At 48.0% G+C, this 27,844-nt stretch overlaps 1 protein-coding gene across 3 annotated transcripts in view; it reads left to right on the forward strand.

Moving 5' to 3' along the window:
- Positions 1-27,844, forward strand: part of LOC144823468 (carotenoid-cleaving dioxygenase, mitochondrial-like) — a 501,856-nt gene that overhangs the window by 98,177 nt on the left and 375,835 nt on the right. The window lies entirely within an intron of this gene.

Genomic DNA, 27,844 nt, shown 5'->3' on the forward strand with positions numbered 1-27,844 from the left:
GACAACACGATGCATGAGCCATTACAGGACCTAGCAAGGTATATGTATCCATTGGTACTGCTGATGGTAGTGTAAGACAGACGTCCAACACGCATTCTTCTCCGCATAGCATACATCGAAGCACAGGTAAGATGCAATTTTGCCAGATAGGTCTGAATGAAAAAAAACAGGTCATATTCAGATCTCTTAGCCGGGCTAATCCGAGGACTTTAGTTATGCGGTCCCGATAGCGTATAGCTAGGATCATTTCTTCCATCGTTACTGGAGTTTTGTCTGCGACTTGGCTTGCCATATCGGAGCAGAAGGATAAAAAATAAAATTCCTGCCACGAGTCCCAAAAGTAGAGGTAGGCCGCCAAAGACAGAATAGACAAAATTGGGAAAAAAGCCCAGAACTGTTTCGAAGGGTGTTAACAGTCCCGAAAAAATTGTCTTAAATACATGTGCGATGCCACTGGTATCTGACATGTTTAGGATTTGGCTTAGCATTTCTACGAAATGCACGGGGCAATTTGTTGATAAAAGGGAATGTATCTCTGCCGTTGTCCTTGCAACTTGCAGATCATACGTTTCCTTGGACGAGGTCAAAGGCACAGTTGTCTGAAAAAGAATAGACTTCATTCTGCTTAAAGTATCAATTCAAATAGAAGAGATATTCAAATAAGGCCATAATGCCGCCTCCATGTCTGGAGTGCTGTTTGGATACAATACTTGCATACAGCAAGTGACCATAGAACTCACGCTTACGAGATAGGCTTTCCCTGGCACCATGCCACAACAGCTGTGGTCATTTATTAGAATATAGCTCTCGTTAGAAAGCTGTTTAAAGAAGGGCTCTATCTGTGTTGCAGGAGTGCCGTGCAGGTGACATGAAAGGTTATTCGAAGACCCTTTGCAGGCTCCATGCAAGTTAATACCTTGACACAGAAGTGTACCGCTTAGTGATCTTTTACAATTTTTACCACTAAGAAATACATTCTTTTTCTTTTCACTGTAACATGTGTGTGTATAAGGTAATTTCCATGTTGACTTGATGTACCCTTTACCCAACCTTTCATACTGGCCCGCTGGTATATACTCTTGGCAATATTTAAATTGAAAAGTTGTTATCGGAATTGTAATTATTCCGTGTATTATCCATTCAATGACAGGTCTTTCTGCCATTGTCAATGGTAATCTCTCAAGTTTTTCAATGCTCAGAATCGTATAGTCTGCTCCTTTTTGTGCCAAACTGATTTATTTATCAGTAAGGTTAAAGATAGAGAATAATGACGTTGTGTTGATTAAACGCCACGGTACGTAGCCTGAACGCAGATTTTGCAACATCCAGCCAAGCTGTACAATAGAACGCAGTTGGGACTGACCATGTTGTAACATTAGTAAGTCCTGTTCTATTATATCAATAGCAGATGATACAATACTGTCCAGTGAATATATTCTGGAGGACAGAGTCATTAACCCATTGTCCACAACAGAAAGTGATTTTTCCAAATTCATACGATCAATTTCTCGTATTTTTTCTGCTGTTTCAATTTGCATTACTTTCCAAGCTTCGTTGAACACAGCGTATATACCGGCCGCTATGAAATGTTTTTGACGCTGTTTGCGTGGTCCCAGAATGAAATCACGCAAGTCAGCACCGTCTTTAAGTAAAGTCAAGTGTTGCTTAATTTCTGCCAGTGTGGATTTTTGTAGCCATTCGAGGCATTGTTTCCCTACACTGTATGTTGTAACTATCCCTGGATGTTGTCTCTGGGAGTATCTTGGGTCTGGCCTGGTCATTTTGAACCCCTGTATTTTGTTCAGGAATCTATCTTGACAGTTATTTGTGTCTATGGGCCAGATCAACCATTTTTTCCAATCAGGATGTGTTCTGTTTTAGTATAAAATATGGGATACGTCTATCTCCATATCAGTAGTGCTATTACTATCAGGTATGGGCTTTGGAATAGAAGGTTTGTTTAAGTCTTTAATCTTGGTTAGGCCAAGACAGGTAGTCTGTTGAATGGTGTCATTCAAGAATAATAATTGTTCTGGGATCATGCAGGCTCTAAACAATGCTTCTAAACCTTGGACCTGCCATTCTTTTATACCCCAGATGGTTTTTGTTTCAATGTTGTTTTTCCAGAATTCAAAACCAAATGTAATCATTTTTTCATAAAATGTTTCAGAATAGATCAATTTAGTATTTGTCAACATTGTTTTCATTCCTGTCTTATTTAACATTTTAAAATAAAACGTTTCTGCATCACTTGTGTTAAACCCTGAGAAGTATGGGAATTTCTCATAGAATGTTTTTGAGCTGCTTTTAGGTGGTGTTGCACAATGTTCCCATTGATTATAACTAAAAACATTTCTAGGCTGCGGAGATTTATGCAAATAGTGATGACCAAAGTGATTATAGCAGTACATTTCTTCATAATTTGATGAACCCTGTAAATAATCATGTTCTGTAAATTTTGCTGACATTACTAAATCTGACATCATATTATTAATATTTTCAAAGTCCCAATCATCAGAGAAAGTACTTGGTTTTACAAAGTCACTTAATGAAACCTTAAACTGGTGTGGATATTTCAAGAGCTCAATCGGGCCAAAAATGTCAAATTCAGTTCTGTCCCATGCTACCCCACCGGGTAGTGGATTGGCTGTGACGTTCACTGATGATAGTTCTCTTTTCTCGATGTGAGATGACTTGTGAGGCTTTAGGACCAAGTTGATGTTCTGACTTGCTGTGTCCATTGTACTGTATTTTCCTTCAATGAATTTTCCCAAACAAAGAACCATGATGAGCCAAAGCAGGAGGAAAAGTACACCTAACACAATCCAAAATTCAATCCATGGAGAATTCAGATAGGTTTCTTTGAGTTGATGACAGAGTTCAGTTACTTTGTCTTTGAAAGTTTTTGTTGCTGGCGTTTCTTCATGTTCACCTGGATCATCAGAAAAGTCATCGAAATTGATGAAGTAGCCAGATGCAGTTCTGTCAATTGTTGGAATTGCTTCCGAATTTTCATTTGCTTTTGGATTTTTCTTTGTTTCATTAGCATAGTCTGAGGCTACATCGTTGTAGAATAGTGTTTCTTAACGAACTGTTGCAATTTGGGTTTCAAGAGGCATAAGTTCCATGGCTTTGTTGCATAGTCCTTTTTTATTCACTGCAGGTTTATCGAATGTGATTAGTCTCTCAGTTTGAATCTCTTGTTTTGTAGCAAATTTTGGTGCTCTGCTATTTCTTGGGAGTCCACTGGGCCTACTACTTATTATTGGCCACATGATTGTGGTTTTACCAGGTCGATGGATACAACTCGGTTCTCCTTTTTACCAGCAAGGGGCGGTAGTACAACTGATCTTGTTCCGCTGACAGCTAAGACAGGTACTGCTTTTCTGTAAGAAGGCCAAAATTCCTTCTTCACCGCGATCTTCTCTCTGACCAGATCCCCATTCTTTGGAATCCAGACAGGTCTTGCTGGGACAGGTGGTTTTTCTTCAGTGGCTGTTGGCTGTTGCTTTAACTTTATGTTGCTCAGGTTTCGTCTTGTTTCATTTAAGTCCTGTAAAACAGCCAAACGGTCTTTGATGTCAAAGCATTTTTCTTCTACCACTGAAGTGTGACTATCAATGTCCTGAATGGGCATTCTAGTACCGAACAATAGTTTGTACGGACTGAGACCTTTTAGAGAATTTCTTGGCAGAATATTAAGACTACGTTGGACACTTGTTAAATTTTGGACCCACCCATCACCCGAACCTAATACCCTGCCGTTATAGATTGCTTTATGTCCCGGTTTTTTATTTCCACTACCGCATTTCCCTCAGGATGGAATGGACAAGAGTACCGCAATGCAATGCCCATGCTGCTCATGGCCTCCTTATAAGCTCGAGAGCTAAAAGCAGGACCCTGGTCAGAATGTAGCATGCCAATTGCTTATGTGCTGATAAAGACTCGCAAATCTTTTATAACAGTTCTGGCGTCAGTCGAGCGCTGGGGCCTACATTTTAAGTGAATCTAGTCTTAAATATAAATGGGACGCATTTCTCCTACTTGATTTCTGCATATAGATAGCCTTATGCTTTCTAAAAGAAGGGTCCTGGCAATACCCCGGTCGGTTCACGACTGCGATCTCTGTTGCAGTTTGGACAGCCCATTGCAAATTTGTTATGTTGCAGGCTCATCCCCAGCCACCAGTATTCTGATTGTAATTCTTTCAGAGATTCCTTGATCTCTCAGTGCCTTAGACCCAATCCCATGTGTGCGTCTGCTATTAAAAAGACTCTCCTGTTCGTGTTTGGAATTACTCTATCCCCCACTCCAGGGATTCGAGCAAAAGGAACGGAGTTTGCATCAATTATGTATGTATAATTGAGTGGATAGTTCAAAGGTAATGCTGCACAGTCGCCTTTCAAAGACGCTTTTACCGCCAGCATTGTTTCCCCGTCTATGTATTTTTCTGAACGCTTTTTTGTGGCTACGGAAGCCGGTTGAGCTGCTTCCGCTGTGGCTCTGTGAGCAAATGAATTCCCTGCAACGTGAACGCCATCACTTTGATGACTCAGTGTATGTATCACGTGCGTCTTTTGTAGTTCTTTCTGCAAAAGAACTACCTTTTCCCAAAGCTTTTTATGCTTTATTGTGGCACCTGTGTCATCTTTGTAGTCGTTTTGAACCCAGTTCTGTAAGTCATTATTGTAAGACTTGACGCAGAAATGCGAATCGCACACTATTAGTGTCGGGAATTCACGATCGGCATTTTCAAGCGCCATCTTTAAAGATTTGATTTCAGCTCGCTGAGTTGAACAGTTTTTGAGTGATTCAGTTTTGGTAATTAATGGTCTGAATTTACCCAAGCGCCAGCGACCTTTAACAATCGCGCACGCTGCGTTGTAGGATTTTTTCTCTACATCGTAGTGTTGTGCAAATCTGTCCATATAGATTACACATGTGTATTGTTCGTGAGGCAGAATTTCGATTGGCAGAGGATATTCTTCTTCATATTTTAGATTTTCTATTTTTTTCATTTTCGGGTCAAAATAGTACTTCGCGTCTTCTGCAGCAAGAGAATTTTCCCATTGTATCCATTTTGGATCTAATGCCACAGTAGTCAAATTGCGTGGACTCGTTAATGCCTCAAGGGCTGATTCTGCTGTTAAAACAGTTATCCTTCTGCCTTGGACTTGGGCTCTTTCTTTTGCTACAGCAGTTTGAACCGCTATTAGAATTTTTTCAGTAGAACTGAATTTCATTTCAGCTTGTGTGTACAAGTGTGATTTGTAAGCTATTGGTACCGTTTCTCCCTCATTAGAGGTCAGGTACGTAAATCCGCATCTTCCTGGGATGACTCGGATTACAAGGTTGCGTATGTTTTCGCGTGTTTGCAATTTTGTTTTAGCTAAATTGTCTGTTTGCAATGATCTTAAAATTTCCAATTGATTGGTTTGAAATCAGGTTTATTAATTCATAGAGAGGTTTAACTCTCTCTGCATAATTTAGAATGTATGTTCTTCCGAAATTCAGGAAACATAGTATTGATTGTAAGTTCTTCAGCGTTTAAGGTGCTTGGAGTACAGCGCACTTCTCTAAGAAGTTGTCAGCTAGGCTTTTGCCTTCACTTGATAATTCATATCCTAAAAATAGGACAGTTAGATGGGCAATTCGTGACTTTTTAAAGTTGAATTTGTAACCCTCGGCTGCGAACCCAAGTATTATGGTGTTCACTCTTTTCAAGTGAGTATCCAGGTCATCATCTGTGAGATAGATGTCGTCGACATACGATAATGCCTCATCATCATATATTTGTAGTAACTCTGTTACTCTTGCTGAGAATAATCCTGGGCTGTTCTTGAATCCCTGTGGGTGTCGACAGAAGTGTTTTGCGACCCCATTATTGAGAAAGCGGTCAAATACCTGCTCTCAGGTGCAATGTTTTGCCAAAAGAATCCATTAGGGATGTCCAATGTTGTTTTGTATTTTTTGCGCACAATGTTATTCATTAGTGCTGCACTGTGTGAGTTTTGTACTGCAAATGTTTTGCAACATGATTTAAGGTGTCTGTAGTCCAAAACTAGACGATATGAATCGTCTGGTTTGGAGACAGGAAACAAAGGATTGTTCATTTGTGAGGTGCATGTTTCAATCACCCCCTGATATTCAAGTTGATCTAAGATCTCCCTGACTTGCTTTTTAGCTTCTTGTTTAACTGGGTACTGCCTTTGTGCAGTGGGTTGACATTTTAACTGGATTTTGTGAGGAGGAGAGTCCTCATCTCATCCTACATGATTTTTATATAATGCAGGAGCTTGGGCTACTGCCCATTTTCTTGCATATGTATATTTTCTATGAATTGGAATATGATTTGAGAAGGCAGGCATAATCATTTCTTCGCCATGAGGGCACTCCCTGACAAACTCTGGTGGCCAGTCTTTCTCAGCTAAAAGGATGTCATAGCCTTTCGAAAGGTTATCCCAAAAGAGACCCCTTACTTTCCTAGTCTTATCTCCCTCTATACGCAATGTTATCTCGTATATTTTATGAGGTTTGCTAACTCTGGTATCTGCAGTTTCCACCTGAATGTATTCATTTGTGTCCACTGTCTCCATAGGATTCATCAGGATCTTGCGAGCTATGGTCACTTCTGCTGCGCTGACTAGCATTGTCTGGGCCCACTCTCCGTTTTTCAGTTGTGCCCTCAGTATCCTCGGCATGTTTAATTATTTTAACACTGGCTACCTTCTTTTTTGGAAATTGTAACTTTTTACTTTGATGAGCATGTTCCTTGTCTTTGGACTTGACGTGGTCTTCCCTGTGTTCTGACCGTCCTCTTCTTTCCCATTTCTGAGAGGAAGTCTGAAAAGATCGAGAGGGACGTGTATCAATATCTTGATATCTGTCACTTTTTCTCAATTTATCCCTATCTCTAAGGTTGTATCTTTTCTCAGAGGGCTCCCTCTGGGGAGACTTGTTTCCTCGGTCTGGAGATCTTTCTCTCCGTTGAGGAGACCTTCCTCTGGACTGGAATTGTTTTTCTTTGTGAGTGGATTGTTTATTTCCATCCCAACTCTTTTTAGGAGTGTTTAGATTATTTTTAATAAATGTCTTTTCAGGATTTTCAAGTAGTTTGGGTTTTACTGGTTTCCCTCCCAAACTAACTCTACCTAGTTCTTCATGGGATTTTTCTATGATCCTGGCAAGTTCAAATGGTTGGTCGGCTATATCTGTTTCTTTCAATCTCTGGTGGATCGCCACAGATGCTGCTTCTCCTTTTATGTTGGCTAATAATATAGCCGAGACCTGCTTGAAGTCTTTCAGTAGTTTCATACCCAGAGTTAAAGCAGGTTCTGGACCGTATTCATTTTGAATCTGTCCTAGTACGTCTGGTATAACCGCCATGGACGGAACACCATGTGTTTTTGTGTAAATCGAAGCAAAGACTGTGTCCCAAGTGTCACAGTCCTCCACATGTGGTGCGATCCCCATTGGAAGACAGATAGTCAGAATTCTGTGTTTCTCAGTAGGTGTAGTATCAGGAAATACTGCCTCTATTTGAGTGATTTTCTGAGCTAACCAGAATGGAATTTGTTCCCGTTTTGTAGGTACTTTGCCAATGGCTGATTGTATATTTTGTGGTGTCATTTTATTTGTGTTCCCCTGGTGAGGAATTTTTATTGCCGGTTGGACTGTTGAAGTCCTCATGACATATTGGACCAATTGTCTGTGTATTTTAATTAACAGTTTTAGTTGAGCTAAGAGCTCTCGGTCTGACATTTTATCAATGTCTGGATGTGGTGTGTAGCTGGCTAGAACCGGCCACGTTGCTCCTGGTCTGCCTAGTGGACCGAGCCTGGTGATGTGATTTTGATGTTTTAGGGCGCCTTTAAACCAGAGCAGGTGCTCTTGGTAATTTAGTGGGATTTCAACATCCTCGAAAGGAGTGTATTCATCCGGAGGTTCCTCTATTTTGTAATAGTGGAATTCTTTTGTTACAGTGTTTGCTGCTGGAAAGTTTATCCATGAATAGAATACCTCTGTCTGCCGATATTCATGGGCCTCTACCACGAATATGACTGTACCACCTCGTGAGGTCAGTCCATTTTCTATAAGTTTAATAGTTATAGTTCTTCTTATATTTGCCGGAATGAGTATAACATTCGGGTCATTTTCTTTGAGATTTGTGTCATCCGCTAGGAGTTGAGCTGCTATTCTAGCTGTCTCCCTTTCGTCTTCACTTTCTGTCATTTTTTACTAACAGAAAGCTTTTTGTTGCAGATCAAGTTTCAAGGAAACAAAGATTAGGTGCACAATATTTTGGACACTGTATCCTTCAACGTTGACTAAACCAAAAACTATACATAGGAATCTCTTCCTACAAAGTTCCGGCGGATTTTAACCTTTTACCCACTCCAGACGTCTTTTGGAGTATTTATGGGAAAAAGGGGTCTGTGTGAAAAAGCACGACTGAGTTACTCTAGTGTCTTGCGTTAGATTATCGCCTTACCAAACATTGGGCGCCATGTAGTGTAGTTCCTATATTCCCAATAGGCTCTGCGCATTGGAATAATATAAACAGCAGGGTAGACGTAGGACTGAGGTCGACTAGGTCTCTACTGACTATATTAGACTTAATTAGTTTTGCCAGCTAGCTCAGAGGTCACTAGAAACTTTCTCGAATAAACAAGGAGGAGTTTAACTTCCCAGGATAGACAAGAAGGGATTAGCTTCTGACAACCATAAAACATGACAACTTTGCTCCCTCAGAATAAGAGTGTATCTCTAGAGTCGTGTGAAAACAATAGACAGCTATTTTACTCAGTCAATCGTGCATACTTAGTTTCACCAGAGTGCTGAGAATAGAGAGACGGGCGTTTTCAATAAAAGGTGTTATTTATTGAGCAGTCTTCTTTCTCATGCAAGAGAAATGAATTGCCACAATTGCAATACTTAGTATAAAGTAAAGTGCGTACAGTAAAAGGAGTATTATAAAATAATACTGTAAAAGCATTGATATGGTTTCTTAGCCATATGATACTTTAAAATAGATAAAATATATACATACATAAATACATTGACTAACGTACTCAACTGGTGCTTCTAAATACGCCTACCCCGGTGTACCTGACCTAAGCCTAATACGTGGGAAGGCGTAAGTAAGTAGCAGTTTAAGTTAAGTTGGTTTTGCCAAGAATCTGAATCAAGAATTCTCTTTAAGGGTTTAGTCAGCTCCGTACCTGGGTAATAGAAAGCAGGAGGTCAAGTATCTCTTTCTCAGGACTCGATATCCCAGCAACCCGCAAGGACGGCTGGAAACACCGGAGCTGGATTTCTCGGCTTGAGAAAAGACAGCGTCTCTCTCAGTGCGTCAAAAGGGAGGAGCGGCGTCCGTGGGCTCTCGCATCAGCTGGGCTCTCGGGCAAGTAGATAGCCGCTCTGCTCCAAACCACTGTGTGTTTGCTTAAGGCAACGTTGGTATATTTATACCTGAAAGGTGCCGGGTTTGACGTAAGGTTGGACATAAGACGTCAATAAAGATGTCACTAAGAACTGGCCGTTCTTTCAGTGCTCACAGGAGTTCTTGGACAAATCAAAACAGAAGCATGGGTATTTCCCAGGTTGCTGGAGGTTTGCTTTGTTTAAAGAACGCGTTGTACTCTCTAGGAGTCTGGGGAAGTAGCCTTGCTTAATTTGGACTGCATGGGCTACGACTAAATATGGATATGATTCTTATGCCTTTTTAAGGGTATTATTTATTATAGCCATACAAGGGCATAAATTAGGAATATTGAATTAGGGTCCTAGATAGAAATACAACAGTAGCACCGACAGGGCCCAATGGGTAGTGCAGGCAAAAGTGACCTCCTGATTAGGGGCCTGGTTATTCTTTTTTTACAAATTAAGTACTCTGGGTTGACCACAATATTGGCCTGGCAATGCATATATTGCGTTTCATTTTCTTTCAACGCACTCACAGGAGTCTTAAATGACATTACTTTTGGCGGGGTGAGTGGAGGAAGCAATTATAACATACATTTTCCATGAATTATTTAACCATCTCTGTATAGATAAATGTGTCATTATTGCTAACTCAGAAGATGTGGAATTAGCACCCGGGAGTCCAAGGATCTTGTGATGAGTCCGGTATTGTTATGTTATGTTATGTTATTTATTTATTTCTATAGCGCACGGCTACTCAAAAAGAGTGTCCCGGCGCTTTAATGGAGAAAGAGACAATACTGCAACATAAGAAACATAACACCAAGATAAAAACTAACAGAAGAATGGGCCGGAGATTCGCGGGAGACCGGCTACTGAGTGAACAGCCACGTTTTGAGGCCCTTCCTGAAAGCCAGTAGGCTGGTCGCTCCCCGTAGGGCCTGTGGTAAAGAGTTCCACAGCTGAGATGCCAGCAGTCCGAAAGAGCGGCCTCCAAGGCGCGCTTTCTTTACCCGGGGGACAATCGCAAGGTGCAAGGCTTCCGACCTTAGAGACCTGGTCGGATGATAAAAGACCAGTCTCTTTTGGAGGTACTTGGCTCCCTCCTTGTGAAGGGCTTTGTAGGCCAAGGTCAGCGCCTTAAAGGCAATCCTCTTGCGGATAGGAAGCCAGTGTAACGTTGCCAACAAACCCGAGGCCCTGGAGCACCTGCTAAGGCCAAAGACTGCCCTGGCAGCGGCATTCTGTGCCACTTGCAGCCGCTGCAACAAGTACTCTGGGAGGCCCAGGTAAAGAACGTTGGAATAATCCAACCTGGACCCGATCAGAGCCTGGACAGTCAGCGTCCTATGTTCCACGGATAACAGAGGAAGAAACCTCCGCAACATCCTGAGGATGCCAAAGCAAATGCCCGACACCCCCAGGATCTGGGATTTTAAGGAAAGCCTGTTATCCATCTTCACCCCCAGATTCTTAGCGACCTGAGAGGAGCAGGACGGAGGGAACATATCCCGTGGCCACCAGGTCTGCCAGTCTGGTTCTGTGTCGCACCCAAAGAAAAGAACTTCGGACTTGTCGGAATTGCACTTAAGGCTGTTTAGATGGAACCAGTGAAAAACAGCCCCAAGGCAATCCCGAATACTCTCCCCATCAAAGTCGCCTCCTCTCTTACAAGAGAAGAGGAGCTGGGTGTCATCCGCATAGGATACGATCTGGGCACCATGCGACTCCACCAACGCCGCCAATGGGGTCATAATGATGTTAAAGAGGGTCGGGCTCAAAATAGAACCCTGAGGGACCCCGACTCCCAGAGGCGGCATCGCGGCGGAATCCGGCGGGGCCCAGATCGACTGCCGGCGGCCGGCTAGGAAAGAAGAAAACCAGTCGAACACCGTCCCCCGTAGGCCAATCTCGAAAAGTCTGGCGAGAAGACCATCATGGGGAACGGTGTCGAACGCCGCCGACAGATCTAACATCACCAGCATGACTTTGCCCCCAGAGTCCAGAACCCCTTTAATGATGATTCATCTAAATAGTTCTCTGCCCTACAAAATAATCTTTCCTAGGAAGATAAAGCAGATGCTATTGCAGAAAGCAGTAAATCATTTCACTAAAAATATTGTAATTTCTTTGATTTACTCGGAGGTCGGTGGATTTTATATTCTTTTTGTTTATTGATGACATCTGACGCATTCTACAGAGAAATAGGTGTTACATTTATAAAGAATGCTTAAAATATTAATTTGAAGGATTTTAAGATTATTTTACAGAAATGTCGGACCTGGGGATCTGGGTTCGAGTTTTGGTAACGACGCCAAAACCTCCTGTGATTCTGGGCAAATCACTTAATCTCCCCGTGCCTAAAATGAATGTGTGTCGTCATGTAACGTAACTGGTGCTATGTAAAGCACTCTGATACTACCCGATTTGGTTCGGGTCTAGTTCGTGCTATATAAAACTGGAATTTGCATGGCCTCTTAGGGCTGTTAGCTGGGGAGGACTGCTGTGTCTTGGCGAGTGATGTGCCTATAATCCAATGTCTGGCCTAGTGCCTGTATCAAGGAACAAGTGGTGGGCAGATACAAAAGGCCAGTCACCCCCTACATATTTTACATGGGTGATGCCCGTTTCCCTTGCCCTGAGCTGAGGGAGGGCGGGAGGAGTTTGTGCCACCATTTCCTGTCCCACTGTTGAGACTATTTTAGGAGAAAAAAGTCAAGTATGTCACATATTATCATAAAGTGGTCTCAGGGACTTTTTAATCCCACTCTGTTGTGTCAGTTGGCTCAAAGCACGACAGGAGTCGGTAGCTGTGATCAGGTATCTTTATTCTCGATAGTACAGCGTGCTTCCCCACGTCCTGCCTCATCCCCAGTTCCTGTGTGTCTGCCCCCTGTCCATCCCCTGACCGGAACTGGTGTCCGGTTCCTTGCCCCCTCCCACCAGTCATTGTCCAGGGTCCTAGTGCCCTGTGTCCAGGTCACGACATCTCCCCCTTTGTTGCACAACAAACAGAGGTATTGTCGACGCCAACTATTGTCATAGAGTGAGAGAGAGAGAGCATCACATCTCTTCAATCAGTCTCTTTGGTCTTTTGCACTCTCTTCTCTGCCATGTTTCTCCTTTGTCCATCTGCGTGCCTTCTTCCTGTCTTGTGTCTCCCAGTGCGACTGCTCCTCCGTCTTCTTCCCTGATCTTCAGTTCCTTGAAGTGTGAGCTGTTTCGTCTGATGTGGTAGCGTCCTGCTGATGCTGTTATCATGGGCCCCTTTACCTCAGTCACCGTCAATGGCTCCTTTGAGAACGGGCTGTCCGATTTCCTCAGCTGCCGCTGCAGCACCACCACTGTGTCTCCTTGCTTTAGTTGCGTCGGAGTGGCATGTCTCCTTGTGTCTGCGTATGTCTTCATTTTCGCTTTTGCTTCTTGATCTTTGGTGGCAATGCTTCCTTGCTCTTGCTTCACTGCTGCTTCCAGCTGCTGTATCCTCGTCCTGCTTGATCAGCCCAGCACTAGCTCAGCGGGACACCGTCCTGTGGAGCTGTGAGGAGTGTTTCTACAGTCTCTTAGTACTTGGCACAGAGCCTGCCCTATTGATATCTGCGTCAGGTTGGCTCTTTGTACAGCCTTCTTTATGTTTCCCATAAATCTTTCTGCCATGCCTTTTGCTTGTGGCCACAGGGGCAGTATTTTCTAGTGACGGATCCCTAGATAGTCCATGAACTTTCTGAACTCCTCCCCTGAGAATGGTGGACCATTGTCTGTCTTTAGAGTTTGCGGGGAGCCCCACACCCCAAAGACGTCGTCCATAGCTGGCAGTGTTGCACTTGCTGATGTTGACGACACTTGTCGCACAATGGGAAACTTGGAAAACTCATTAATTATCACAAGCAGGTAGTTTCCTGTTTCCAGGGGCCCGTAGAAGTCTGCTGCTAGCTCAGTCCACACTGCCTTCGGGAGCTCTGACAGATGTAGTGGTTCCGGTTTTGCTGGCTGCCCCGTCACTTGGCAGATATGGCAGTGTGCGACTGTGGCTTCTAATATGTTGTCCAAACCCGGGAACCACACTTTCTCCCATAGCAGTTTCTTTGTTGCTACCATGCCTCTATGTGAGTCATGCGCTAGACTCACCGTCTGTCTCTACAGCGCTCTTGGCATCACTATTCTTGTTCCTCTCATTATGATTCCGTTTTGGTCTCTGAGAGCTCTTCATGAATCTTTTTGAATGCCAGCATTTCCTCTTTGATCACCTCATTTTCCATGATGCTGTTGTTGTTGACATGCCTCCAGCTCTGTTGTCTTGTCACTGTTTTGACCACTGGCATTGTGGCATCCCTCTATGTTTCTAGTTCTAACTCTTCCATTGTTAAGAATGCTGGAATATTGTGTTTTAGTACAAAGTTCAGGTACTCCTCCGCCATCGATGTTGCCTCAGGTGCATGCGGTCGAGAGTGCAGTGACATGTAGTCTGCCGGGTTGTGCTCTTTCCCTGGTTTGTGTACGATCTTGAAATTGTAGTCCATGAGTCATATGCCCCTCTATTCTGGGCAGTATTTTCGCATTAGGTTTTCCATAGATCGTTACCAAAGCCTGATGATCTGTTATGATGGTGAATGGTTTTCCATATATGAACATGTGATACTCACAAACTACAGCGGGAGCCGCCTAGACGCGGGCGGGGACACTAGAGAGGCCCTGTGCCTGCTGGGGGCGCCCGCGCGCTCCTCGCCGTGTGAACACCGGCAACGCATACAATATAGAGGGGCACGGGCCCCGCGGGACGCAGGGGATGGATCTGAGGAGCCCCTCCGCCCATCCTGAAGTGGGCCATTGACACGCTCCTGCTGAACCTGCACGCCCGGACACCACGGTCCTCCCATACTCGACAGACACGGATTGTGCACCCTTGCGGAGCCACGAACAAGCCCCACGACCAGCCCACACGCCACCAACCCCTTGAGGCCTAGGGAAACTGCAGCTCAGTCAGAAGACGTCCACTGCTTTTCACCTGGAGACCCGCGACTGGACCCTTGGGCGGCCGCGAAGACCACACCCCTCCTGCTGGATCCATCCTCCCTAGACACTTACTCGCAACACACCATAGCTTCTCCTCCTCCTGACAGCGGGGATCACTAGCAGCCCTGCCTGGCCCATGTCTGGAGGGGTGAGGACACGTACTGGCTCAGGCACCACGTCGGTAAAAGGGAAGCAATCAAAAATGACGCCCAAGATGGATGCGGAGCACGTGGCGTTGAAACTGGACAGTGTGCTGGCGGCCATGGAAAGGATGGAAGAATCCCTCCAACAGACGCGCACCTCTCTGGAGAATAGGATCGATGGAGTGGCCATTGACCTGACCCACCTTAGAGCCGACCACAAAAAACTCCAGGAACGCACCACGCCGCTGGAGAGCGCAGTAACAGCTATCGAACCGAAGGTGACCCAGGCGGATAAACACATACAGGATCTCCTAACTAGAGTGGAGTTTCTTGAAGACCGCGCTGAGGATGCGGAAGGACGGGCGCGAAGGAACAATATCCGCTTAGTGGGCATTCCGGAGAAATGGGAAGGGTCGGACCCTGCTCGCCACGTGGAAGACTGTCTGCGCGCCCTGCTACCGGAGGACACACTTTCTCCCCATTTCGTGGTGGAACGGGCCCACCGCGTGCCCACGAGACCGCTATCAACTGGCTCGAACCCCAGGCCATTCCTCCTCCGGGTCCTCAACTACAGGGACCGCGATGCGATCCTACGCGAGTCCAGGAAACTAGGGGAAATCAACATAGACAATGCTACGGTGATGTTCTTTCCTGACTACACTGTGCAAGTGCAAAGGCAAAGACACTCGTTCCTGGAAGTGAAGAGACGCCTGCGCCAGGTGGAACTCAAATACTCCCTGCTCTTCCCGGCCAAACTCAGGGTGATCGCACAAGATAAGACCCACTTCTTCACAAGCCCGGAGGAAGCGGAAGCCTGGCTAGATGAAGGGATGCCAGGTGCGCCGAGGAAAGCACGAGGAACCACCACCATGGAACGGACCCGAGGGCCGAGAAGACGACGCCGCCGCAGGACACCCTCTTCCCCACAGAACCGTGAAGCAGCAACACATTCTCCGTCCATGGACCAAATCCTACAAGACCAATGGGACGCCCTGCGAAAGGTGGTGGAAATCAGCAGCTCCCCGTCACGATCGCCACACCCGAATGCCAGCCCGGCCGCAACCCTAACGGATGATGAAGCGATGTACGGCCTTCCGGACACTCAGCACTCCGAGGAACTTCCAGACGTCACGCCTCAGACGGCAGACCTCTTCGGCTAACCAGTGGCCGACACCCTACACACCCCTGGACTACAGCGCGGACTCAACTAGACACCTACATAGCTGCCCGCCTCCTCACAGGTAACCTGGACGCCTATCCATGGACGCACACTCCCCTGCCTGAGGGACCAGGTACGAACCAGAAACTGTGAGTAACCTTTTCCTTTATACACTCAGCCCGAACACCCACTGGCAAACTACCAGCGACAGGACTACAACGTCGCATACACTTGCCGTCGTTGCCCAAGCTGCCCTGGGAGAGAGATCTCCCCTGGAGGCCGCACCCCCACCACTGACACTTGGAGAAAGCCACTGACATTACACCAAACAGCGAGACTTGGGTGCCCGCCGGACAGCAACGGCCTCTTACCACTCCTGGAAGGGACACTACCCTCCCTACGAATCACACTGTTACTATCACTCTTACCCGAATAAGCCACACGATACCCCCTAGAACTGTATAGTTTACGAGCTCATTAGAGCGTTTGGACGGCGACATGTTGTCCAGCCGACCCTTTGGAATTTCCGGTTTTGTTGCCATGTTGAGGCCACATGTTTTCCCTCTCTTCCTCACCCCACTGTACCACTGGAGATCATTCCACACTGTGTTTAAAATGGACAGACCTGTTGTGTTGAGGATGGAACACTGGACTTGGTGGGGCACTGTACGCGGGGCTCTGCAATGCGGGGGCAGGGGGATGCTTTACGGCTGGACGTTATGGCTGAAATACGCATATGTACTTGGAATGTCAGGGGAATGCATACACCGGCCAGACGCTACCAGATCTATTCATACCTGAAAAGGCACAAGATAAACATAGCGCTACTCCAAGAATCACACCTGAATAGGACAGAGGTACAAGCACTACGCCGCAGATGGCGTGGCCAACTTTACGCCACAGAATACTCCTCATTTGCTCGCGGCGCGCTCATATGGGTTCGCCCTGGGACCCCCTGGACGGCCACTGATTCCACCATAGATCAGGAGGGCAGGTTCGTTGCTGTACAGGGTAGACTGGATGGGCAACAGGTGGTCCTTGTGCCCCTATACTCACCTAATATTGATCAGGGGGTCTTTCTGTCGCGCCTTTCCACTGTAATGGCGACCTGGCACGCGGCCCCATGGCTACTGGGAGGGGACTATAACTTCACGCTTGACATAACACTGGACCGTTCCTTCCCACCCGCTCTAAACGTGCCCACACGGGGCGCCACGAAAGCATTACTTGAGTGGGCGGCGCGATGGGACCTCCATGATGTCTGGAGATCACGCAACCCCGATACGCGCGTCTACTCCTACTACTCTGGCGCCCACGACCTACATGACCGCCTTGACAGGTTCATGGCATCCACCGAACTCCTACCTCTAGTAACAGATGCACGATACATGGGCCGCACACACTCGGACCATAACCCACATTTTCTGTCTATATCCTGGGAACGCCTGCGCCCCCCTGTACCCACCTGGCGACTACAGCCCGCGCTGCTACTCGATGCGACCTTTCGTGACTCCCTCCTCACACGCACTGCCCAGTACTTTGAGGACAACGCAGGCACGGCGTCCTCCCCCCAGGTAGAATGGGACGCTTTCAAGGTAGTGATCCGAGGCCACTGCTTGAGAACACAGGGACACATGAAACACCAATTGGAGGGCGACTTCACCAGACTTGAGTCTGACTTGCTCGACAGAGAGGAGGAGGCTGTCGGGGGAGCCGTAGACTCGTTACAGGGAGCACAGGCAGAGCATGCGCGGCTGCTGGAACGACTGCGCAACATCAATTATGCAGCACACTCAGCGAGAACACATCACCTGAGGGATAGACCTGGCAAACTCCTAGCCTGGCTGATTTCACAGGAAAATCGCTCGACCCCGGTGACAGCTATACATGTGGAGGGAAGGGGCTTGCTATATACTCAGCGCCACATACATGAAGCGTTCACCACTCACTATGACACATTATATCGCTCCCGACTGCCAAACCCCTGTCCTGACATCACCGACTACCTTTTCCCCCTGCAGATGCCACAACTCACATCTGCCCAGCAAGACGAACTGGGAGCCGCGCTTGACCCAGACGAGATCCGAGACGCCATATTTAACCTGTCCAATGGTAAATCCCCGGGACCGGACGGGCTCCCGGCCAAATTCTACAAGGCTGGCTCTGATGTCCTCGTCCCGGAACTCCTGAAGATGTACGCCGCTGCTACGGAAGACGCGTCCTTGCCCCCAACGTTAAATGAAGCCACCCTGATCTCTATCCTTAAACCTGACAAAGACGGTACAAAGATGGGCTCTTACCGGCCCCTAGCGCTACTGAACACGGACTACAAAATACTGGCCTCCACGTTGGCCCGCAGACTGGCCCCCTACATTCCCCGACTGGTACACCGGGACCAAAACGGTTTTGTCCCAACGAGACACACCTCCCACAATATCCGCTGCCTCTTCCGGTTACAGAAATATGCTGTCCAGCAATGGCCCAGATCTGGATGCCTGATACTGGACCTAGAGAAAGCCTTTGACTCGGTTGAGTGGCCATACCTGAGGGCGGTCACTGAGAAGTGCCAGCTGGGGGATGGATACATTGACATGGTGGGCCTTCTATATGACCAACCAACAGTTCGGGTCCGCACGGGCGCACTGCTCTCGGATGTAATCCGAGTGCGGAGAGGCACAAGACAAGGCTGCCCCTTATCTCCCATATTGTTTTCACTGGCTATGGAACCCCTGGCCACAACCCTTAGAACCCAAGGACCTGAATGGGGGATACCACTAGCGGACAGACTACATGCAGTGTCACTCTATGCAGACGACTTACTGCTGTACGTTAGGGACATAACTGATATTCCTGCCTCCATAGCCGCCGTCTTCCAGACATTTGAGGAGATGTCGGGTCTGCGAGTCAACTGGGCTAAATCGGGGGCCTATCCCTTTGGCCCGGATACACCGGAATGCGACATCTGCTTGGGCGGTGGGAGACTACAATGGTACCCTACCACCTTCCGGTATTTAGGGATACGAATTTACCGGGACCCACTAGATGTCCTGGAAGGGAACCTCCTGCGGACGATCGCCTCAATTAGGGCACAAATTGGCTTCTGGAACACCCTACCCCTCAATGTTCCTAGCCGAATAGCGTTGACCAAGATGATTGTACTGCCTAGATTGCTGTACTATTTCGCTAACATTCCCACTTACGTGCCCAACAGAATATTTCGAGACTTGGAGGTCCTGTTGCGCAGTCTCATCTGGAATGCTGGCCGCCCCCGAGTAGCACTGTCCAAGTTGTATATGCCCACTAACTTGGGAGGCCTAGCGGTCCCCAACATGGAGTTGTATTACCTCTCAGCGCAGCTGCAATAGGTGACAGGGTGGCTAAGCGGCAATCACCTTGATGACACCACCTCGGACACCGCTGCCTGGACGCAAGCCCAAATCCACACACTGTTCCATCCGCTCACCAAGGCCCCCTGCCCTTCCCAACTGCACCTTGCTGTAGCACGCAAGTGCTTCCTGCGATGCCTACGTCTTACCCGGGCGATGACACCATATGCCCCGACGTTGCCCCAATTGGGCACACCCAGCCCGACGGGTGCGCTGACTGAGACACGACTGACCGCCTGGACGTAGGCAGGGGTGGACACGCAAAGTGATCTGTATGCGGATGGAGAGCTGCTTCCTTTTGCGAATCTGGTGGTGGACACAGGCCTTCTAGCCGGCCAGTTCCTGTTACACGCATCCCTACTGCACACGCTTACCACCTCCTGGGGCGACATGACGGTGGAACCACCGGCACACACCTTTATGCAATATCTGCATGTCATGGGCAATGGCTCACACATCATACACTGGCTGGCGCAAGCCCTACAAACGCACTCGCAACCGCCAACAACGCCACTACGGAACAAATGGACAGGGGACGGGACTGGACTGACAAGGAATGGGAGATGATCCTAGCCGGGCCGACAACCATCCCACGTAACCCCCGCTTTAAAATCATTCAATTCTACATCTTACACCAAGCTTACCTCACGCCCGACAAAATCAACAGGTACTTCGCTACCACGACCGCTGCATGTCAACGCTGCTCCCTGCGCGGGGCGGACCTCTTACACATGCTATGGCACTGCCCTGACATACAAGCATACTGGGGTGACGTCACGGCGCTACTCACACACGACACTGACGAACGGCTGCCCCACACATGGGAGGCGTGTATCCTGGGATTGTACAAGCGCACGAAACTTAACAAAGTACAGGCGCGCTTCTGGGATATGGGTCTCATAACGGCGAAACGTCAACTTACTAAGCACTGGAAAGCCGTGTCCCCTCCACACATCCGACACTGGTACGCCTCCTTTACCAACTGGGCGCGGGCGGAAAGCACAGTCCTCCTCCGGGAGGAAACTGCAGGGCTCCGAAAGTTCCCCATTGCTCAGCTTTGGGGCGACCTCCTTACCACATTCCAGCACACCTGCCAGGAACAAGGGATAACTTGAACCATCAAACCCCGTTGCCACTGTGACACCTACCACCGACCACAGCGGCCACAGCCACATGTCCCCTTCTTCTCCTCCCACCCCCTCCCTCCCCAGTGCCCACTACTGCTTTACAATACGGAACACTCTGCTACACCCCGCCCCACACCAGCCAGCCCCCAACTGGAACCCGCACTGACCTCCACCCCCCTCCCCTCCCCTGACCCTACTTACCTTCTCGCTTACGGAGGTTTTTTTCTTTCCCACTATAGTTTAGACAAGGGGGATAGTTAGTTCACTGGTCATGTTCCCCGACCAGACCCCCTCCCTTATTGCAGATGGAGATAACCGATGAATCATGCAGCTAGCAAGGGACGACCCCCTTTCAGGACGTATGGCACTTACCGACTACTGAGCTGCGACTACATCCAGGGACTGCGGTAAGGTGCAGGCCCACACCGCAACCTCGCTCACATTGGGTCATGACCAGGATACGCCACACCACTGTCACTATCCCCCCGTCTTTCCTTTTGCGACCTCCTGCTCACAACGCTGGAGAGACGCATACACACCACTCTCATGGACATCCTGGTCTCCATACGCAACGGCTGCGAGTCAAACATGCCATGCTTAATCATCTGCTCCTATGCCTCAGTGAGCTATACCACAACACGTTATAATACATCCGAGTCGGCATTACGCGCACGCACCTGAACCTCCACCCATTGAGGGCTCCCCCACTATTGCCTAACTACACCGGATTCCCGGATCCTCAATGGGGACTTGAACGATGAGCACAACAGCACTAATGCTTGACTGAACCTGCAATGTTTATGTTACTGATAAAAGTTAAAATACAGACCTATCGTTTATATAACCAATTACCAGAATGTTACACATGCATGTCCATGGATATCGCCGCCGGACCCCCGGGTTGCCGGCTACACGGCTGTGTCATTTAATTAAGGTTCCACAAGACTGTAATTGGCCCGACCGGCCCTTGCATGCCACGGAAAAGTGCACTGTATGTTAACAATGTTATGCACAATAAAGGTCTTCCAAAAACAAAAAATAAAATAAAAAATGAACATGTGATAGTGCTCACATGCCAATACTACTGCGAGGCTTTCTTTCTCCGGCTGTGAGTATGCCCTCTCAACGTCGGACAGGCTTTTGCTTCCGTAGGCCACTATGCATCTTGGTGATTCTTTGCCTGGCCTGTGTTGTGCCAGTATCGCTCCACCGTCAATTCTGTGCATTGCATCGGATCAAACTATACAAGGTGGTCTACCGCTATCACTGCCTGTCGGATGGCCTCAAAAGGCCTCAAATGCTTTGTTGCAGTTTTCTGTCCACATGAATGTCTGGCCTTGTTTCATCAGTTCTATGAGCAGTGTGCTTACCGTGGCAAAGTCTTTTATGTATCTTGTGTAGTAGCTGGCAAGCCCAAGGATCGACCTCAATTCTGCAATGTCGCTCGGATGTTTTGCTCTTTCTAGTGTGTCCACTTTGCTGCGATCTGGTTGCATTCCTTTTTTGGAGAAGATGTGTCTGAAGAACACCAGTTCATCTCGCCCAATTTCGCACTTGTCTTCGTTTAGCATCAGCCCTGCTTGTTCTAACTGGGAGCATACGTCTCGCAATGATTTGTAATGTTCCTTATCAGATTTGCCAAATTCCAGAATGTCGTTACTGTCGTTCAGACTGTTTTTTACCGGTCTTATTACTTGCCTTATTGTCTCTTGAAATATTTCAGCCGCCGATGAGATTCCAAAACGTAGTCGCTTGTATCGATGTGTGTGTGTGGAGAATGTTGTGATATATCTGGACTAAGGGTCAAGTTCTAGCTGATGATATCCTTTGCACAAGTCCAGCTTTGAGAATCGACATGTTCCTGTCAGGCAGCTGATCATGTCATCGAGATGTGGTCCAGGGTGTCTTTCACTTTCAATTGCTGTGTTCGGTATTCTCATGTCAACACAGATGCGAATTTTAGATGTGTTCTCACTATTGGTGACGCCCATGGTGTCGGTCTCTCTGCCGGCTCTATGATGTCCTGACTTAGCAATGCTTGTATTTCTTCCTCCACTTGGGGTTGCAAGTGTATCGGCACTCGCCTGCGGTGTTGAGCCATTGGTTTTACTGCTTCATTGATGTGCAGTATTATTTGTCATCCTTTTAGTTTCCCTAATCCATGTAGGATTACGGGATAATCTCGCAGGATGTTCTTCTTCTCTGACATGTGGTACGTCATTGCGAGGAGGCCCATTACCTGCGCCGTGATATTGCTCAGTAGGCACGGTGCGGGAATGTCACCCTTTTGTACATGGATGTCTTCCCTGCTTGTTTGGCCTTTATATATCAGTGTCTCTGTAAATTTTCCCATGTTCATCACTGGTTTTCATGATCCCCACGTGAATACGTCAACTCTGGATGGCACCAGTGCTGGCTTTACTTCCATTTTCTCATATTCAGATACGCACATGATGTTGCATGTGGCTCCGCTGTCTAGCACGAAAAGTGTTTTGTGTTGCCCCACATCTATGATCACGGTATCAGTTTTTTTTTACTTGATTCTTCGCCATCAGGTAGATGCTTTCTCTCCCCGTGTCTTCTTCTGCGGACACAGCAACAGCATTGGACATGAGTTATAGGCGTTCTACCTTTTCTTCCTCCTCTTCTCCTTCTGATTCAGCCGATGAACTGCGGTTTGTCGTCTCCGTGTGCCTGGCATACCTGGCTCGTCATCATTCGCGGTCTTCCCGGTCTTCCTCTCTCACTTCTGAATTGCAGTCCCAGACACGTGCTGGCGAAGTGATTGCTCCTGTTGCATTTCCTACATGTCTGGCCCATTTCCGGGCACGCGCCCTTGTGTGGGAATTCAAGTCCGCATCTGTAGCAGGTCTTTTCTTGTTGTTTCCTTGTCGCCTGCTCATTGTACCCTTTCTTCCAGTTGTTTGTGCGGCTGCTCTCCACCATGCGGTTTGCTTGTTCTATTCACCGTTCCTTGCCCCGCTCCATCTGCTTTGCTTGCACCGTCGCCCTTGCTTGGGCCCACGCCAACGATAGAATGTTCTCCAGCGAGGTTGGTTTTTCAGAATTCGTAAGCGGAATTCCATGTCACGACATCCCTCGATGATGCGCAGGCGAATCGCTTATTCATTGTCAAACTTGTCAAATTTGCAGTGTGTTACCAGCTTGCGTAGCCGTGTCGAAAAGTCATCAAGGGATTCATCTGTGTGCTGAAAAGCGATTTAAAGGTGTATCTCTCAAAATCAATGTTTCTTTGTGGATCAAATCTGTTTGAGAGACACTTTATTAGCCCTTTGTATGTTGTCGTTTCTTCATCCGAGAGTGTCACTAGTAGGTCGTCTACTTCAACGCCTACAAGGTTTAGAAACAGATCCATTTGCTTGGCGTCTGTTACATCCGTAAAAAACACAAGATGATGGACGGAATGTTGCACAGTGGCAAAACATTCACCCCCAGTCACAGATCTGGGTTTAATCCATCGTTATTTTGCTCACCAAGCCACCCCAGTTCAGACATGGCCATATGCAAATCAGTCTTGACCCTGTGCCTCATGGGAACAGTCCAGCCCGAACTGCCAAGCCATGTCTTCCCTGGACCGGAATCAAGCATCCTAGGACCGGTTTCTGGCTATCAGCCGTCTTCAGCCAGGATAGCTTGACTCCAGTGGCCTGGTGAGCAAGGGACCCACGTCTGGGCATACCCTTCCCACATAGGGTTAACAGCAAAAAACACAACATCCGTGGCACGCAAGTAACGTTCAAATTTGTGAATACATTGCTCCCATCTGATCCCTACTTGTGGCTCTGATAAGTTGAACGGGAGGAGTCTGCGGTATTGAGCACTCTGCTTCTCACTCCTTTGTTCTGTCAGTTTGTGGCCTGTGGCGCCTCTTTCTCACTTTATTTTCTTCTTTCGTCTTTGTTTGCTAGACTTCCACTACTTCTTGTGGTTTCACTGGCTTCTTTTGAACTCTTTCTCTTGTTCTGTGTGCTGTCTCCTTGTATTTCTGTTATTTGTGCTTTGTTCTATTTATGCCCTTTTTATTTTCTCATCATCTCTGTCTTTTCATCTGCAGCTTTGACTTCTTTCCATTTTGATACTGCTGTTTTTTTCTCATTTCTTGCTTTCTACAGCTTTCTTTTATCTTCTCTTTCTTTCTTATTGTCTCTTTGTTATACTTGTGCTTCTTTTTTTGCCTCAATTTGCTTTTATTTGCACTTGTTCCACTTTTTCCTTTGTTTCCTGGCCGATGGGCCTCTCCCGCTTGGCTGAAATCTCCTGACTTTAAGATGGCCGCCCAGATCTCGTGAGATCGCGGGACCTATCCAGTTCCCGCCTGACCTTAAGATGGCCGCTATTGCTCACGCGAGATTTCTTTAAAGTTCTCACGCTCGCGCCTTTAATTTTGGGACGTCAGAGGCTTCTTACCAGCTTTAGAGTGCGGCCGGATGACCTTTCTTCCACTTTGCTCGCTGGTCCTGTTGCGGCCGGGGTGGGCTCCCGCGCCGTTACTCCTCTAGGTCACTCGGACCAGGGTGGGCTCCTGGCTCCGTGATTCTGCACTTTCCGGGTGCCGGACACACGTGCGATTCTTCCCAGCACCTTAGTCGCCAGTTGTCGTGTCGGTTGACTCAAAGCACGACAAGAGTCGGTAGCTGTGATCAGGTATCTTTATTCTCGATAGTACAGCGTGCTTCCCCATGTCCTGCCTCGTCCTCAGTTCCTATGTGTCTGCCCCCTGTCCATCCCCTGACCTGAACTGGTGTCCAGTTCCTTGCCCCCTCCCACCCATCATTGTCCAGGGTCCTAGTGCCCTGTGTCCAGGTCACGACACACTCCCTCAGCAACTTCCTGTGTATGTTTGAGAATGACCCCTGGGGGAGATGAATGTCTGTAATACAGTGTGTAACTGTGTCAACCACACAAATTATTTTTCTGACCCGGAGATTTTAAATGCCTTTTTCTTTTTGACAATTACTTTTGGTGCCTCTGCTACTGAGGGATACCTTTACCTGCAAATTGATGCTCCACAAGGTCACCATTTAGGTGAAATTGTAGTCTCGGAGGGGGCATCTTTTAGAAACTCTGCATAACTGCTGACGGTGGTAGCGTAGTCTGATTTTTGTGGTGTATAATTGCACCCAGGGGATCCTTTCTACAGTTAAATTAAAAGCTACAGGCTTGGAGCAGATGGGGCCCCATTTGTGGTTACTTTTTTGATTAAATTCATTGTTCGTTAATGCCCGGTTACTCACCGGTAATAACCATTACTCCGAGTCCTGGTCTCCCCGTCCCATTCCTGATGAAGTGAGCAGCAAGTCTGCTCTACAGAACCCCTACCTAGCTGAGCTGTTGGCACTTCCCCCTAGGATGACGTCACCATCACGTGACTACAAAGGGGGAAGTGCCGGAAGAATCATCCTGAAAATACCAAAGACAACAGAACGAAACACATACAATCACCCACAGACACCCCAAACCAGGGAGGGAGGGAAGGGCTCAGGAATGGGACGGGGAGACCAGGACTCGGAGTAATGGTTATTACCGGTGAGTAACCGGGCATTACCTCCGCCTCCTGTCTCCCCGTCCCATTCCTGATGAAGTGAGCCCATACCCAAGCACACGGTGATTGTAAGAAAAAAACAGACCAGAACAATGCAAGAAACAGGTCCATTTTAATCCACAAAAAGAAGTACAAATCACAAATCATGTACAGCAGACAGGACAGAAGCCCCAAAAGCAGCAGAGGCCGCCATCCCCAACTACAGACGATAATGGGCAACAAAAGTGTGGGGAGAAGCCCATGTGGCAGCATTGCAAATGTCCCTCTACGAGGCCCCTTTGAACATGGCCCAGGAGGAAGAAACACTCCGAGTCGACCGACCTTGAACAGAAGAAGGCAGGGGACACTGGGCAGGCTCGTAAGCAGAAACCACAGCGCCCCTGACCCAACGAGACAAGGTGGACAGAGAAGGGCGAAGCCCCAGCCCCGAGAGGCCATAGGTGACAAAGAGGGAATCAACCTTCCGGAACGCAGCCGTACGCTCCAAATAGACGCGAAGAGCCCTCAGCACATCCAAAGAATGGAGGAGCACCTCCTCAGGAGAGGCAGGATCCGGAAAAAACACAGGGAGAACAATATCCTCCTGACAGTGAAAGGAAGGCACCACCTTAGGGAGAAAGAACTGACTCGGGCGTAGAATCACCTTATCCACGCAAAAGCGCAAGAAGGGCGGGGAAGCCATCAGCGCCCCAATCTCACCAACCCGCCGGCCAGAAGTAATGGCCACCAGGAAAATAACCTTAGCAGAAAGGAATTTCAGGGCCACGGAGTCCAAAGACTCGAAAGGAGGACCCGTCAAAGCCCGCAGAACCAGGGGAAGATCCCAAGGAGGCACAGGAGAATGGGAGACAGGACGCTGAAGCAAGAAACTCCGCAGAAGGCGAGCCACCAACGGGGAGACAGAGGCAACGGAGGAACCCAAAAAAGCAAGAATGGCAGCCCACTGAGCCCGCAGGGAAGAAACAGCAAGGCCCAGGAGGAAACCATCCCGCAGGAAGTCCAACACCCTCACCGCCTCACAGGAGGCAGGAGAGAGACCCTTCCCAAGGCACCAAGAAGAGAAACTCTTCCAGTGACGGGCATATGATTCCAAAGTGGAAGGACGCCGAGAAAGCTGAAGACAATGGGCAACCTCCACCGAGCAACCCAGATCCAGCAAATTCAACCTCTCAAGTGCCAAACCCCCACCCGGAGGCGACGCATAGCCAGGAAAGCAGCAGCCACAGCCTCATTAATAATGAGGCGCAGGGCATCCAGAGGGGTCGCAGAAGAAGAACATCCGAATCCATCGCGGAATCAAAAAGTCCAAACAACACTCCCAACAGGCATAAACAAGGACAAAAAACATCACAACAAGGACCCCAGATATAGCCGAGGACCCGAACACCTGTGGGAGGAGAAAAAAACTGGGCCGGTATAAGAAGCCCAGCCAGCTGCCAAAATCGCCCCCTGAAAGGATGCAGGACACCAAACTCCTCATAAAAGCCCCTGCCCGCTGGAGCAGGGCGAAAAACGGACCGGAGAATGCCCAGGGACGGCCGCTGGAGCAGGCCAACCCAAGCCAGGTGAGCACCAGCAAGCACAAGCAACAGAAACGCCCGCTAACGCGAGCCGCGTGTAAAACAGTGCCCCGAAAACAGAGACGGCCGCTAACGCGAGCCGCGTGAAACAAAGAAGCCCCAAAACGGAGCCAGCGCGGGGGAAACGGCAGCACAGAAAGCACAGGCGGCCGCTAGAGCAGGCCGCCGCAAATACAAAATAAAACATCATGGAGACTCACCAGAACACAGGAAGACTCCAAACAGCACAGCCAGGAACGCGGTCGTAGACTGCAGAATGAAAAACACAGGATGATTCTTCCGGTACTTCCCCCTTTGTAGTCACGTGATGGTGACGTCATCCTAGGGGGAAGTGCCAATAGCTCAGCTAGGTAGGGGTTCTGTAGAGCAGACTAGCTGCTCACTTCATCAGGAATGGGACGGGGAGACAGGACGCGGAGGTAATATTATATGCAGGAGGGTGGCAGGATC

This window comes from Lissotriton helveticus, chromosome 3_1 (assembly GCF_964261635.1).
Source record: "Lissotriton helveticus chromosome 3_1, aLisHel1.1, whole genome shotgun sequence".
NCBI classification, from domain to species: domain Eukaryota; kingdom Metazoa; phylum Chordata; class Amphibia; order Caudata; family Salamandridae; genus Lissotriton; species Lissotriton helveticus.